This window comes from Acanthaster planci, linkage group LG03 (genome assembly GCF_054643075.1).
Source record: "Acanthaster planci isolate LZ-2023a linkage group LG03, COTS_SCS, whole genome shotgun sequence".
NCBI lineage: Eukaryota > Metazoa > Echinodermata > Asteroidea > Valvatida > Acanthasteridae > Acanthaster > Acanthaster planci.
In genome coordinates, this window is record NC_141779.1 from 524,202 (window position 1) to 541,554 (window position 17,353).

Consider the following 17,353-nt stretch of genomic DNA (forward strand, 5'->3'; position numbering starts at 1 on the left):
GATGTATCATCCCGCACACGTTTTGTATGTTGCAAACCAGGTCACATAGCGCATAATTGCTGCAGTAAGTTTAAAGAAATTGAGAAAGTTGCTGTAACGTGACAGCTTCAGCAATTACTGGCCTTTTTGAGGCTGAATGTGACATGGGGCAAAACACACAGAAAGCCACGAAATTTAGAGAAAGTGGTCCACCTAGTGCAATGGAAACTGGAGCTTATATATCCACCTTGCCTGATTTCACCCCGCTCAGTGAATGTTGTACGCATGACGGTTACGCCACATTGATATGCGGATACGGACTCCCAGTAATGAGCGCGGCGTGTAAAAACTCAGATTGTTCTACGCAGCCAGTCACAGATGGATTGGATTAATGACATAAAATGTAAAGTTCTATGCGACAGCAGCTGTAGCTCAGTAGTCATAAACCCTGACCTTGTTCCCGATGAAAAACTCACTGGTGCCGAAAAGTTGTGTATTCTTGTCGATGGAACTGTTTGCGTATCCCCAGTCGCAAGAATTAAATTAGACTCGCCCTATTTCATTGGCTGGACTGACTTGCTTTGCATGAGACAACCAGTGTACTACATCATATTAGGTAACATAACAGGTGTCAGATCACCGAATAATCCTGACCTGCTCTAGCAATGTGGTGTCTCATCAAACACTCAATTTGGAGAGGAGCATACTATGTCATGTGCAGTAATGACGCGAGCACAACGAGCTGCGCAGGATAAACCATTAAGGAAACTTAAGGTACCTGAAAGTACTCCAGTCATCTCGAAATCTGAAATTATGAGCGAACTAGCTAATGATCCGTCATTGGCCCATATACGAGAACTTGCAGAGAAGGGCAATCAGAAATGCAACAAAATACGGATCACCTTGCACTTTCTACTGGCTTGACGGTGTGTTGTATAGGAAGTTCGAATCCCCCACTCTCCAATATGGAGACGCCTGTCCTCAACTTGTAGTTCCTATTACATGTAAATACTGAGTTAATGTAATTAAAGTAGCTCATGAAACCATCCTGGGTGAACACCAAGGAGCACGGAAAACGTGGGATAAGGTTATGAGCGAATTCTTTTGGCCAGGGTGTCAGGCAGATAGTACCCGATATTGTCGTTCCTATTACACATGTCAATGGACGATTCCAAAGGCAAAGTGACCAAGGTACATGTACCACTGGGAGATATGCCCCTTATAGATATGCCATTTAAACGTGTGGCTGTGGACATTACAGGCCCCCTTCACCCCAAATCTGACAGAGGCCATCATTTCATATTGACCCTGAATGATTACGCGGCATCCAGAAGCCGTTGCTCTACCTACCAGTAGTATTGAAACTACTAGGGAAGTACATGTACATGTAGATGCCATGACTGATGTATTCACATGAGTCAGCTTCCTAACTAAAATTCTTTCCGATCAGGGATGACAGTTTACATCAGATTTCATGAAAGAAACGAGTAGGCTCTAAACAGATGACCACTACTCCATTACATCCTTCGTGTAACAGTTTGGTTGAATGCATGAACGGTGTACTTAAACTAATGTTGAATCAGCTTCGCTCAGAAAAGCTACGCAATTGGGATTGCTATCTTGGATCTCTCCTCTTTGCATATCATGAAACCCCTCATCACTCAAGCTTGAAATTTGCACCCTTCGAAGTTCTTTACAGTCGCACATCCATAGTCCGGTAGCTACATGTATCTTACGCGAACTTTGGACGGGTAAGGTTGAAAGTCCCAAAGTTAAAACTACACACCGACATGTTCTCAATCTCAGCGAGCGGAATTTGCACACGTTGGCAGATATGAACAAACACTACTAACAGTCGAGCACAAAGTTTCAATGGCGGTGACCTCGTAATACTACTCCTACACACTGACCAAAACAAACTATTACTATGGTCATAGGTCCTTTCCCTGTACTAGCCAAAGTCGGAAACGTTGATTACCGTATAGATCTTTGCGACAGTACAGTCAAGACCTTCCATGCTGACATGCGGAAGAGGTATGTGAGAAGGTTAGTCGAGCATGAAACAAAATGAAAAACAAATGAATGAAAACGTACTTGAACGCCTATGTGTGGGCGTCACTGCAACCGTACAAAAGCCACGAGAGTAGGAACAATGAAGATATGATTATAGTGTCATCATTGGAAGCTAAAAAAACAGCAGATGGTATCAAAATAAAGGCTAAGACAGCAGGCCAAAAAAAGAAGACAAAAAAAAAAGTTCAGTGTTTGTCCCTTCCTCTTCAGCCCAATAGAAAGTGCCATACACACAACTCAAGGTACATGTACATACGAGTACTTGTACATTGATACTCCAATGTACCCTTTCGCTGCATTTCTCCTTGAAGCACGGTTACAATTTTGAGTTTTGAACAATTCAAGAAAAAACACTGACATTAGACATTGTTATTCTAACATGAAACTTAACCTGAAACTAACCAATATGAAATGAAATTTGACATCCACAGTCATACATGTACATGCAAATTGGTACTTATTTAGAGTCAGGATTTGAAAAGTGGTAAATATAAAGTTGAAAAATAGTTGGATATTTTCAAAATTAAAAATAGCTTCATTTGGCTTCTCTTTAATCAGATATAAGTACATGTACATGATGTGAATTGGAATGCAGTGAGTATGGAACAAATAAATATCACTGTGCATATGTATGCATGCAGGTATTACAGTGACATAATACTTTCCTGAGACATGACGAAAATGGCCTGATAGAAACTCACCCCTTTACTGCCTTAATAAATTTCCCGCTCCATCAGTCAATCGTTTATCAGTACACCCCGTCAACCTGAATGCTGTCCTTTTGTGACCACCAGATGGTGACAAAGTGGAATGGCTGGGCACGGTGTATCTGCTGGCTCCCTCCCAAGACAGCACAATGGTGTCAGTAGACCAGCACAGATGCGTTCTCAACACAGTCCTGAAAAACAACAACAGAAAAACAACTTTAAACAACTGATTGTGGATGATTTACACACACATGTACATGTACCCTGTATTCAACCAAAAGGCTAATGTACTGTTATCCCCTTAGTTCTCGAGCAGCCCAACGTTTCAGTCAGGAAGTTTATTAAAGGAAATACCAATAATTTCCAACTACAAAACTTCACCAAAGTCATCAAATAAAGAACACACCCATTTATGATGAATATTCGTATATACCAAAGAAGGTGTGAGTGACCCGGTATGAATTAGAACATGTTTGTTTTCTTCGAGAATAAAGGGTGGAATGTACAGCTGTGGAATGGGCGGAGGAATGTGTAGTGGAAGTTTCAATGATGCATGTAGCATACCCTTGTGGGGGTGCACAGGGTATAGGAGATTCACTTCACATTGGTCTGACGCAGGCTATAGACACTATTTTAATTTTATAAAGATTTAAATCCTTGTACTTCCATTGTTGCTATCTGTTTCACCCGAATTTCATTCACAAATACACCGATACTAAGCATTATTTGTTATTTTATAGGCAAGTCAAAGACTTGGTTCAAACTGCAGTAGACCAGTTAGGTGCTGACAACCCTTCCTTGTTGGTCGTAAAAACAACACTGTCCAGTACCATCAACAAGCGACAGAAGTTGATTCATGTGGCTGATTCCAGCATGTACGGTTGGGCCATGGTTACGGAGTATGAGGGACATCAACTGGCTACATACCAAGATGATGACAAGATTACTCTTGCAGAAAATCAAGCCGCCAGAAAGATTAAGCAGAAGAGGGCAGCAGAGGCAGCAGTTAGGCAGGCTAAGAGGTTAAGAGCTCTTATGAACATCCTGCTTCTACTTAAGACCTAGGTGATGTCAAGATTACCCTTGCAGAAAATCAAGCCGCCAGAAAGATTAAGCAGAAAAAGGTAGCAGAGGCGGTAGTCAAGCAGGCTAAGAGGTTAAGAGCTCTTATGACCGTCCTGCTTCCACTTTTCATCCCTCTGAGCAGTCCAACATTACGGTGCTCAGGTCACCATGCCTCAAGTTTTGGAGGAGCGTGTTTCGTGTGAAGGAGCTTCTCTCATTGAACGGCCACCTGCTCCAAGCATAAAGTGGATGTGCAAGCTCAAACCAGTTGAGTCAAGTTCAATTCTGATGTTGAGTTGTATTCTGATAGTATTGATCAATCTGATGTTGTTGACAGTTACTATGCATATGAAGAAAACCTACAGTACCTAAAGTTTTACAATTAAAAAGTCGCAAAGTTTAATTCTAGATAAACTTAATCCAGGTTGTGAAACAGTAGATGCTTTTACTGTAGACTGGAAAAAAGAAAACAATTGGGTTGTACCCCCAATTGCCTTGACACCCATGTTATTCTAACATGAAACTAAACCTGAAACTAACCAATATGAAATGACATTTGACATCCACAGTCATACATGTACATGTACATGCAAACTGGTACTTATTTAGAGTCAGGATTTGAAAAGTGGTAAATATAAAGTTGAAAAATAGTTAAATATTTTCAAAATTAAAAATAGCTTCATTTGGCTTCTTTTTAATCAGATATAAGTACATGTACATGATGTGAATTGGAATGCGGTGAGTATGCAACAAACAAATATCACTGTGCACATGTATGCACGCATGTATTACAGTGACATAATACTTTCCTGAGACATGACGAAAATGGCCTGATAGAAACTCACCCCTTTACTGCCTTAATAAATTTCCTGCTCCATCAGTCAATCCTTCATCAGTACACCCTGTCAACCTGAATGCTGTCCTTTTGTGACCACCAGATGAGTGACAAAGTGGAATGGCTGGGCATGGTCTATCTGCTGGCTCCCTCCCAAGACAGCACAATGGTGTCAGTAGACCAGCACAGATGCGTTCTCAACACAGTCCTGAAAAACAACAACAGAAAAACAACTTTAAACAACTGATTGTGGATGATTTACACACACATGTACCTGTACACTGTATTCAACCAAAAGGCTAATATACTGGTATCTCCTTACTGCTCCAGAAACCCAACATTTCAGTCAGGAAGTTTATTAAAGGAAAAACCAGTTATTTCCAAATATAAAACTTCATCAAAGTCATCACAATAAAACACCCCTTCATGATGAATATGCATGTATTATATACCAAAGAAAGTAAAAATGTTCGTTTGAGTGACTGGGTAGGAATTAGAACATATTTGTTTTCATCAAGAATGAAGGGCGGAATGTACAGCTGTGGGATGGACGGAGGAATGTGTACTGGAATTGTTAGTGATGCATGTAGAATACCCATGCGGGGGGCACGCAGGGTATAGGAGATTCACTTCATGTTGGCAGGGATGTGATTGGAGGACTGTGAAAAAAACTGAAACTGTTAGCACAAAGCGCGAAGCCATTACGGCATTGGGTTTAAAGTTTAAAAGTTTAAAGTTTAGATGCTCTGTGGTGCATTCTAAGCCTCTCTGGGGCATGTTTTAAGCAAATATATTATGCCCCTTATGAAGTTATTTTGTATTGTAATTTTAGCAACTGTGGACAAATCAAACATTATTATTTCTAATTTCATTTAGTTTAAGGATCTCAGTCCACTGAGAAAATGTGAACTGTGCACATAAGTTCCACTAAAACAAAACAGGAGAAGCCTGCAGCCAACGGAGCATGCATGTCTTGCCATCATTCTCATGTGTGAGTAGTCAAACCATGTGTGTACGGTTTCCACAGCGGTGTGCATACGTACGACACTGGGCTCGATACGATCGCTGGGTTTCATATTTTACTCACATATAATGCATGCAAAATATCAGTTGGGCTAGGGGTCTTGGAAAAAGCACATAAACACAGACCCCTTTGATTATATATCTATATTTAACTCATTTAAGTAAAACGTGTAATTACCCAGCACCAGTTATTAAGGTGTTAACATCCATATTTTGGGCACAAAAAATGGCCGGAATTGATGATCCCATGGTCTTTTCACTCGTAAAGTTTACTCTAGAAGGCCTTAAACGATGGCTCTCTAAACCAATTGAAACGAAAAGGCCAGTACCTAGCTTCAGTTCTGAAGGAAATCGTAGATTCTTACTTGTATAATGCAAACAAAGAGGCACATCTTATGACCTTGAGGTCAGTTACCATGTGTCTTTTGGCATACACTATTTTTACAATTTAGTGAACTTGCTCAAATCAAGATTTCTCACGTTTCTGTGGTGGTCAAACTTTGTCAAGTCTAGGGTTCTCTCAGGTTTCCATACCATGCACTTTCTCACAAACCTTGAGTGTTCCTACTACATGTAGTTCAACATAGTCCCGACATGATATTTAAATCGTTGTATTTTCTGTGTAAAGTGGCCCCAGCGGTTGTTCATGGTCATAGTCATAAATTAACCATATCCTCATTAATTTTAATCTGCTACAATGGGTTCTAGTCCATCAGTTCATACCAGACATAAACCTATTCTTGTACTCTACCATTATGTGACATACTTCGCCGTGGCATACGTGACAATCTGCCTCTCTCTAGCAGGAGTTTGTTCTGTCAGAACGTAAGTTCGCTTTTGTCCTAAACGTTTTGCAACTTTTATCATTTATTTATCATTATGCACAGCTATGGCCTGTTAGCATTGACAGATTTGTTGTAGTATGTGTGGGGCAAGTATGGGCTCCAAGTCAGTTCAAAACTTAATCATTTGGACTGATTTTATTTGTCGCATTGTCATGAAAGTTTTGTGGAAAGTTTGGCAACTTGACTTGTACACATGCATGAAGCATAACGACTGTTTCATGTTTGGACTCAATGACTATTACATATACTGAATTGTTTCATTGTGTGGTCTTTACAGAGCTGAACTCTGTAGAGAGAGCAGGTTGCACCATGCCCTTTTATCCTTTAGCCTATCCTTTAATTATCCTTTTATCCTTAAATTATCCCTTTGCCCCTTGGCTCTGCCATATCTTATGACTTACCTTTTATTCTTGCAATTATCACACTCACACCATAAGCTTTTTTTTCATTACTGGTCAATCAATCCATATCACTGTCAACTCCATTTATTACTATCCGCAATTGTGTAAATTTTCTCAATCTCAATAATTCCACAGTCATAAATTTCTCAACTTGATTTAAACTTGATAACAAGCCACACTCGTATTCAAGTATAAGGGAAGTTATCTTTGAGGCTTTAGCCCTGTTTGTAACAGATATTAAGAGTTTTGGCTTGCATTGCCTCCAATCCAGGGGAGCAACTGCCGCTGCCAAAGCGCAAGTGCCAGACAGATTGTTTAAAAGGCACAGAGTTGGAGTCAGAGTTGGTGAAGGACGGGTATGTTGAGGATCCTTTGGAAGATTTATTATCGATCTCTAAAGCTGTTGGTTTGTAAGGGTAGTTCTATAACAGACCCAAAAATGAGAAGTCTTGCACAGGCTCACAATTTCCTTCTGGAAGGACCAGTCAATCCCTGTTTATTCTCCTCCTTTTCGTCATCCTCCTTCCACACACACTCCTGACCATTTTTTCTCCGCGCCTCTTCCAGTCCCAATCTTATACATTGTAAAACATTGAATCCACTAATGCCGGGTAGATGTAACTAAAAATAGCACGCTGGCACCATAGACTCGGCCTCAGCCGCTGGTATTATACAATTCCATATCACTACAGTTCTTTTGCACGAGGGAAGAGCTGTCTGGGGTGTAACTATATTGCATGAAGCAGACCTATGTTTCCCATCCTTACATCAGGGTGAGTTTTTCGTAGCTGGTGAGTGGCGGTGCCACTCAATGCAAAGACAAGGAAGTAATCTGTTAAATGTATTGTCAAAGTACCAGTATACATGTGTTATGGTTTTAATTTCAAAACCTGTTATTCTTATGCATGCTACAGATGGCGACTGGACATATCAATTTCACACCAACAAATAGACTGACATGCCATGATAAAAAGTCACTTGTCTTTGAGAAAGTTTGCTGGAAATGAAAGGACATCTGACCTTCAGTTTACACACATATACATGTAGATGTTTAAATTTCACTACCAGAGCTCACCTGCATGTTTTCTTTAAAGACTTTAGCAGCACTGGCCTGAACAATGCAACAGACCAGAACAAAACACTGTCCAAGCAGTGTCTGTTCCCTGCCTAGATATATTACGTTGCTGTTGTAAGCAGGTCAGAACTAAATCTGAATCAGGAGGGTCACTGGACTTGTCACAGTTTGCAAGTAAACCACAACTTTTGGAAGAAGTGAAACCCATGAATGCTACAAAGCAGGGTTGGCTACTTATTTGATTCAAATAATAATAATAATTTTAGACTTTTTTAAAACTTAAATCAGATTTTTTTCTTTTACGTACAAATTTTGGTAGGTCTCAACAATTTCAGAAATACTACCACACACCCTGAAAAACCCATCAACAAGGAGCTTTCAGGTTTTTATACCAATTACCTGATAACAATAGTTAAGTATTTAGAAATTTCCAGAAAAAAAACTCTCAAAAATTAGTAACGATATGCATCTTTGACACAAAAAAACCTGCTGCATATGATGTCACCCTTCAGGAAATTGCCGTTATGTACTTTACAATTAACATTTTCTCAGGAAAAGTGCTATTAGTACAAGTCATAGCATGGAAAATCCCCAGCAGTAAGTTCAAATTTCCTGGAAATCCCAGGATCAGTACCCAGTATCTAAGTACATGTACACTACTGTAAAGACAACCCATGTCAGGCAGAAACAGAAATAATCCCATTGGGTGCCACTTTGAGAAAACAGCATCAAAAACAGCAAGACATATGTACGTTGTTAAACCTTTGGACATGGGTTGCAGGGATTGGTGAAATGAATCCTTCTGGGAGATGACATATGGTCTCGCCATGATCAGACATGATCACTGGAAACTCCAGAGTGCATGGAAAATGTTAAATCTGTCACCCAGTGACAAACCTTCCTCTACTTTATGATCCTTTTGGGAAGATACATGTATCTTAAAATCTCGAGGTATTAAAAATATCAATATTCCCACTTTCTAGGCCCATTTAGGACTAAATTCAGCTCAAAATGGAAGATGAAATGGAATCAGACACCTGATGGGACCAACCGATATCCCATAATAACCCTCTGAATAATAATGATCAACACTAGACAGATTAATCAGTCAAGTTCAGAATAAATCACAACTTCAAACTAAAAACCATAAATGACCAAAACATATCAGACAGTGATGTCTACACGAACAAAGACCTCCACAAAACTCCCAACCTACATGTACATGAATGTCACTTTATCCAGAGTCAAAAAACCAAGAGGCAAGCTACCACACTAGTCATCCTCAATTCCCCAGATGTCAAACTTGCTAAAGTTAATCTGATCAGAAAAAGCCAAATCTCTAAATAGTCTTATTGGTAATTTTGTGAGAAGCGTGTCCAAGAATGACCAAGGGGGTATTACCGCTAGATGTCATACTCCAGCCCAGGCAAGAAATCTAAAAGCCATGTGGCAACATAACAAATGGGCCTCAACTACCAACTTTGCTAAATCAAAAAACCCAAAGTAAGGTTGTTGTCACTGGAATCCCAATGGAATACCAGAAGCCTCCAAGAAACGAAGAGTTTGGAGGTTAAACGCCTGCTGTGCAGAACATACAACCAACTGGAAAAAGTGTCTGTCTGCCTAATTTTCAGTTCACCCACCCTACGGTACCTGGCACGTTCCAACTGGGATATGAAAACTTCTGAGTTAGCCCACCATTTCACCTGTAAAATGAAGCTTCAAATGCCAACAACTTGGTCATATTGCTAGTAATTGACGCAGTCCAACGAGGTGTGTCTGATGCGGGAGATGCCATTCGTATGAGCAATGTTGACAAAAACATCAGATTAAAGGCTGCAAATGTGGGGAACAACACTTAAAGTCCATTGGCTCACTGTGGGTGCAAAACTATCTAACAGGAAAGAGGAATACAAAACATCAGAGTATCATACAATGTATATGCTTCATATAATCCCAAATCACAACACCTGCCAAACAACAAAAGGATGCCACTACCCAAACTGAAGATAGGACAGCTGCGCAAATGGATCCCGACACCAGTGCCTCTGTAGTGAGCTAAACATCTAGGAACTACTCACTTCACCAGAGTAATGCAAATCTGAGATACTATCAATGATAAATGACCAGAGAACAGCTGCAAAAATCTGAAACTGATCACCTCCAAACTAGACCTGAGGAATCTAGACAACATAAAAAAAGACACAGAAGAGCATCACAGTCACCAACTGGTGCAAGGAAAACAGAATATGCTGAAATCACACCAAACGAAGATGGGAGCACAAGCAACTACATACATGTACATGTAGTCTACCTAGCAAATTGCAAGTCATTCCCCTAAGGCAATCCAAACACATCATCATGAATATTTACCTCATTATCACAAGTTGAATTATTTTACAATGGAATGTATTTGCCATTGCTATGAAAACTACTAAAGCTGCTAAAAAATAAGAATTGGAAAGATTTTGCAATAATATAATCCCAAGACTAACACAAAAGTTATCAGAAACAAGATCAAATGGATTGATCCTATCCAAACATGGGCATCACAAGAGCTTTCTCTGGGAAACTGCTCTTTTTTCAAGAAAAAAGGAAGGCAGCGATCACCTTGCCCCCCTCTGCGACCCAAATGCCCAGACTTGATGTTGTCGATGTCGGAAGGATTTAAAGCAAATTCAGTGGGATGCATCTGCATTGACTGAACTCTGTTTTCGAGCTCAATGCAGAAACTGATTTTGGTAGTTCTTTTGTTCAAAAGAAGTTATCCAAAAACTAATTGTTAAAATGTTGATGTGACATTAAAAATTACATGCGATTTAATTTTCATATAAACAGATGCTAACATACTGGAAGATCCTTCAAAGATGCTTCTGTTATTTCACAGGCTAATTCCCTAGGCACCCCAGGTGTCATGTAACTACTAATTAATTGCCTCTGTCGCTAATACGAATAATTCAACAGTGTACTTTGACATTAAGACTTAAATGTATTTGTAAAATGAAATCACTTTTAAAATTACAGTTACATGTATCAAGTAGAAAGTTTGCTTATTTCTCTTCACAAAAACATTGGGTTGCGTTTAGTTCAAAATTTGCCAAGTGTGTATCTTGAATTGTGAACATTAGATTCCCTATCATACATGTACATTATCTTTTGGAATCCTCCAATGACCAACACTGATTGACAAGGAGCTCCATAGCAAGCTTCACGTTCAGTTTTATACATGTAGCTATAAGCTACACAATGTAACAAAATTTACTCTGTTGTGAGCAAGAGTTCCAATGAAACACATAAATGAGGTTAATATCACACAAGCAGTTTTTACTTCCTGAGTCTCTCATCTTTATGGCTCCCCAGTTTAACCACTTTACATCTCTACCCCCGTCTCCTTTATCCTATCCTTCACTGCCTCTCCTTTTCACCTACCTACCCAAAAAGTGTAACGTTTTACAATGTACAACAACTCAAAAGTTACCTGTTGCAATGACCCTGTGACCCCCTGCCAGCCTGCCTCGATACATGGTTATTTTTATACCTTTTTAGCGCTGCCATGCACTGGACAAGTATACACACAAAACAACTGCCCTAAAATTTAATGACGAAATAAAATAATGATTTTCTTCTGTAAGCATTCATCCTAAATATTGTCATTTTTGATGATTTTTCAAGTTACAGGAGTTGGAATTCCATGTAATTTAAATCAACTTCCAAGTCGTCCCAAACATGCCGGATATTGAGTTACATGTACATGTACCATATCATAGTTTTTATATTACACAACATGTATTACCTCTTGCCTGACATGCTATGCCATAGAGAGCATTTTATGGATGTTTTGGTCAATAAATAAAGAGAAAAACTCTTGTGGCATTTATTTCAGACATTTTGTAATTTCGAATAATTTTTCAAGTACTGCATGTTTGAACTACTTTTACTCCTCCGGGTTGACCCATACACGTGCAGAAATCGAGTGAAGAGTTGGTTGATTACTAACTCCGGCCTGGCATATTATTCCAATTAGGATGATTTACGGTTGTCAGGGCGGGTAAATAATGAAACAAAATAACATGCACCTGATACATACATGTAAGCAGTAATTAAAGAAATTCTTTGCCATTTTCATATGTTTTCGAGTAAAATCATGTGAATACTGTTGCAGGTGCAGTTGATTATACATGTACATGTACCTCCGTTCTGACACGCTATACAAATGAGGATATTTTGTAATGGTTATTGTTAATGAACAATAAAATAACTTCTTTCTGTACATGTACCTCCGACTACCTCTGGCTACCTCCGATTTTTACCAACACCCTGTTTTTACAGTGGTGCATAACATCAGTGTAGTGCTATATATATACTCATTTGAATGACATTTTTTGCTAAGGTAGGTCTTCTATGACGTTTTGTCTGTAAGGGCAGCATGGGTAAAAAAGCCAGTCTAAGTAATCAGAAATAAAGGAGGGCACCTTAAATATTAGACTGGTTACATTTCAAATCATGGAAATGTAGTCAAATAGGCCCAGGCTACATTAGCTGTTTAACCAAGACACTTGTAAGGTTACACATTGAAAATAAACAAACGTTGCCATGATTGGTTGGTTTGGTTTTTCTTCCAATTAATGCATTTTGTATGGGTAGTCTTTAGCTCAGCCTCAGGTTGGATGTTGTCTTCATTTACCATTTACACTACTTCCAGAACTGTAAGGTTTATACAAATCTTGCAGTTCTTGATGAAAGTACCTATACATGTATAACACCCCTATTTTGTCGTCACACAAAACTGTCCTTTTTTGATTGAATATTGCTCTGTCCCAAAAAGCTATTCCAGCTCTTAATCAATTTGAGGCAAAATAAATTGCAGCTTCAAATAATTTATCCCCATGGGCCATTGGAGGATCCTTGCCACTAAGTGGGTCAGTAGTGGTCACTCACGGTTGTTTGCACAGTGATTTAATGCCTTGAACTAGTTACTGGTGTGACCTTAAGATGTTAGTAGCTCTGGAGAGAACTCCTGGTCGCTTTTGCTTGAGTAGCCGTGTCGTTTGGTTGGCGAAGAGAAAAATCTGTCTGGTTTTGTAAAAGCAACCCTCCTCTACCTTGTTCAGTGCCACCACCTGTCAGCCGCAGCTTAGTTCAATGCCTCTTTTGTTGCTTTGAAAAAGCATTTTGATGCACTTTATGTCAGTAGTCCACTTTGCTGATACTCGAGTAATCAACAGCGATCCGGTATTTCATGTACTCAATTGCCAATTTTAAGAAGCTGGAAGGGAATTTCTCCCCTTTTTTCCCTTAATGGTTTTTTTTTGGGGGGGGGGATTTCGCCCTCCTCAGAAGTGGCAAAATCACCGACTTTGGTGGATGTTGGTGCCAATTTCATTCAGGGACCTCAAAATTGACCTCAGTTTTTAAGTCACTGTATTATTATTAATGACGCTTCGGGGAATGTGCCGAAAGGAAATGCCTGACCCCTCCCTTCGATTGGGGGAAGCACTAGATTATTAAGGGCCAAATTAAGAAAAGCCATTTGGTACTCACCAATTTCTGTCGTTTGACATAAATAGTTGTTAGTGGTTTTTGAAAATGCTTATGTCAGGAAATGGAAAAGTGTATAATTTGTGTGGGTTTAATATCTTACATTTCTTATTCTGCTTCCCACGTTCCCGGGATACTTTCTAACCTTATACAACCCAAACGGAACTATCTGTGGTATGCAATGGTGGAGGTCATGATGTTTACCTCACTTCCTAACCCAGTCCATTGTTTTAGGGGAACTTTCCCACAGTCCTGACCAAGTATTTTTAGAAACAGAATGCCAGTTTTCATTCTTTGGGAGATTCATTAAACTGGAGGTTGCAGGTTGTTGGACCCTGGGAGAAAATCTGCTGATCCTGCTGATTAGCAGAGTTACACAATGAACCTTCAAAGATTTGGCCAATGGGGAAGCTTATGCAAATCAAACTTTGAGGAAGGGTTGGTCAAGCTTGCAAGTGACCAATCATAGTCTTGGTGGAAATGTCCATCAAGAGACTACAACAGGCATTTAAGGGCCTATTTCGGGGTCAGAATTCAGTCTGCACCACCACCCAGCAGACCACTGGTCAACAGCCCGACACTCGAGTCTACACATCAGCCATATGGGGTGAGTTGCTGTCCTTAGTAATCTACCTGTGTGTAACTTCATTTTTAAATTTATTTTGATTACTTAGTGTTATAGACTGTGTTACTTCTGATGTTGATGGACTTGTATTGATAGCTTGTTTTTATGATCAATCACAATCATGGCATTCACATGAAGTTATTTTACAGTGTACTCTTCTCTCCATTTGTTCTGATTACCCCCTTGTTTGGCACACTTGATTCAACAACGTCCTAGTTTGTAATTAAGGATGATGTTTGTACACATTGTAAGGATGAATTTCTGTTCTATTATATAGCTCAAGTGGCATCTGTGTTGAATTGTGTTGAGGCAGATGTAGCTAGTAGTAGGAGAGAAGCCAAGTTAGCATATCCAGGTTAGCTCCGGAATTATATTGTATATTTATATTCCAAGCAGTTTCACACTCTGACTTTTAAAACTGTTTTTACATGATTTTGTATGCAAGATTGGAAAGTTAGTATGTGCTCACCAACACAGCTTAAGAGGTTTTATTTGTGCGCTAAGTCATTTTATGATGTGTTGTGTAAAGACTACCCAAGAAAGTGTTATGTAATTGATCGCATTCCTTCAGAAACAGCTGTGTTTTGGTTATAACAAGAACTCAAGACTATACACTCCAACCACTGTGTATATGACCCATGACTTTTTACTACCAGTGTGTGTGCACAGTATTTGCACCATGCAGGTTGTGTGTAGTAAGTGTTGTATTATCTACTGTACATGTAAGTAATTGTGTTATTTTCCTAATATTACAGGGGTCCGTCCGTCCGTCGGCCTGTCGACCCATATACCATCCAATCAGTCTGTTAACCCTATTTTAGTGAGGAGAGCTTCAATAAAGATTCCGTCAGTTGTAGAGTAAACAACAGAGACAGTGTCGTCGTCCATTAATCGCGGTCGTATCAATGAGAACCTTGCGCTTGCGGCGCAGAAACCTATCCGGCAGCCGGGCCGGATAATACGACACTTATTAGTTGACTGATATTCCAGCAAGCCAGTGCAGGCCCAAGTCAGGCCGCACTTTAAGGAAATTGCTAACCAATCACAGCGCTTGATATTGATGACTTAGGATGGTTGGCCCAAACGATATTGTATACTGGACTGGATCCTTGCTAATTTGTTCATGAGAATTAGGTAATTTTGTATTCTGTAATTTGTAATTGCATATTGAAGGTTTTGTACTCACAGGTACATTCCAAAAATGATTTACCACTCTATCTGCTCTGGGTGGAAACAAATGCTGATAATTGCTTTTTCACACATTTTGCTGATAGCTTTATACATTTTGCTGATATGAGTTGCTTCGCGTCACCAGCTTTGGGCGAGAACAATCTCTGTAAGACCGAGCCGTAGCTCTAGAAGCCCGTTTCTGAACCAGTGCGCAAAGCTTTTTCGAAAATGGAACCTGTCTGCCAGGCTCTGGCACAAATGGCTTCCAATCAGGGCATACAGCACTCACCATGGGGTAGTCTGGTTCCCGGACCAAGAAACTCTGCCTATTCCCTGTGTCGATGAGGAATCTTTGGACAGGGAACCAGAGTAACCATGGTGACGAGTTGGCCCCAGCTCTATGATCCAGTGTGGCTCATTGTGTCCTCCACATGTACTGTACAGGGCATGCAGTGTACAATCATGTACTGTATATGGTACCAATTGAAAAGCTCTGCGCTCTAAGTTTCGCCGTACTTGGCCCGGCGCGGCGGGTCATGGTGGTACACCATACAGTTGGTCTCTGATGCAGTGCATGTAAGTAACTACATGTAAGACTTAATTTACACAGATGATTAAAATTCATTCTGGGGACATCATAACGAATTATTGGTCAAGTACAGGAAGTCGTGGCAGAAACATGCCGCCATGTGTCAACGCAAATTTGTTTCTTTCATGTGGTGTATTTTGTCGTGTGATGTAACAACCATCGACTTCATGGTGAATATTTGTGAAAGCTGCCAATTACTCTACTTAGCAGTTGCGTTACAAGGAGGCTGCTTTTTCTTCTTTTTTGACTCTACAGAATTTTGTCTTTTAAGATTGGACTTGTCCAGACCATGGAGGAGGAACCTCATTTTCGGTGAAACTGTGTCATTAATGCAAACTGTGTTAGCCTACCACATGTATTAAGCTTGGTAAGCAAAGTGCTAAGTCATGTCAATTTGCAGCTATGACGCCTCTTTTTCAAATATGGAAATTGATCTGTTGTACAACAAATTAATCCGCCCCGAGTGGAAACAAAAGATGGCCTGCTTTTCAATGGCCTTGCAGGCCCTCCGCCGTGTCAGCGCACAGATTTATGTGCACTTGGCGTGAAGAGCGCTGAGCTAGATGCGCAATGCATTTACATTGGAATTTATAGTATTTGTGCTCGAGCCAGGCGCGTGCATGAGTTCATTTTGAAAACCGGGCCCAAGCTGTCTCTCCTTAAGCATTGAAGGTGCACTTCTGCACGAGGGGGATACCCAAAGTCAGAAAAAGAGGAGTAGGCCATACTTGTGGCAAAAAAACTTGGACTAGTGACTTGTAAGTCATTCAAATATTGTGTACACAAGAAAACAGATTTACTTATACGAAATTCACTTTTTAGGGTCAATTTTTGCTCTAGGACAGATTTAAAAAGGGGCCAAATTTATTTTGGGGGGACATGCTCCTTTCGAAAAAGCGAGCCACGGCACTTGGCAGAAACAGGTCCCAAAAGTAAGGGTTTTCTTTTCCAAAAATAATGCTGAATTTGAGTTCATATGGCATAGATGTCTGTGATAGGATCCAAGTAAGCATACAACGGCCAGGTTTCTCATTATCTTTCAGTGGTGGGGTTCTTTTTTAAGGTCACTTTGCACTGTGACCCCAAGAATCTTGAGCGTGTTCACGAATTCCAGGACATGATCATCGAGAATTACATGTATGAATGGAGGTTAGAGGTTCCGCATAAACGTACAAGTAACTTCCCTTGTGTAGCATTTTGCTGAGAGTTAAGTTGTCATCAGAGGATCATTTCAGTAGATTTGAAACTGTATTTGTATTAAATACAACAACCATCACAAAATTCGCTCTGCATTCCACAATCGTCAAGTCATCCACATACTTAAATGTATATGCATTAATTCCAACGGGTGGCTTTGCATCATTGATCATGGAGAGGAATACAGCTGGTCCTAATATTGTACCTTGAGGAACCCAAGCATGAACCGAT

The 17,353-nt window shown here is 40.0% G+C and overlaps 1 protein-coding gene and 1 long non-coding RNA gene across 4 annotated transcripts in view; one reads left to right on the forward strand and one right to left on the reverse strand.

Moving 5' to 3' along the window:
- The window catches only part of LOC110988129 (uncharacterized), a 498,416-nt gene that overhangs the window by 351,658 nt on the left and 129,405 nt on the right, over nt 1–17,353 (forward strand). The window lies entirely within an intron of this gene.
- LOC147799529 (uncharacterized) overlaps nt 2,763–17,353 on the reverse strand; it is a 278,554-nt gene continuing 263,963 nt past the window's right edge. Inside the window, exons 7-8 of the long non-coding RNA XR_015424942.1 lie at nt 4,670–4,867; nt 2,763–2,950 (exon numbers count right to left, since the gene is read on the reverse strand). This is a non-coding gene — a long non-coding RNA (uncharacterized LOC147799529). The remainder of the gene's footprint in view (nt 2,951–4,669; nt 4,868–17,353) is intronic.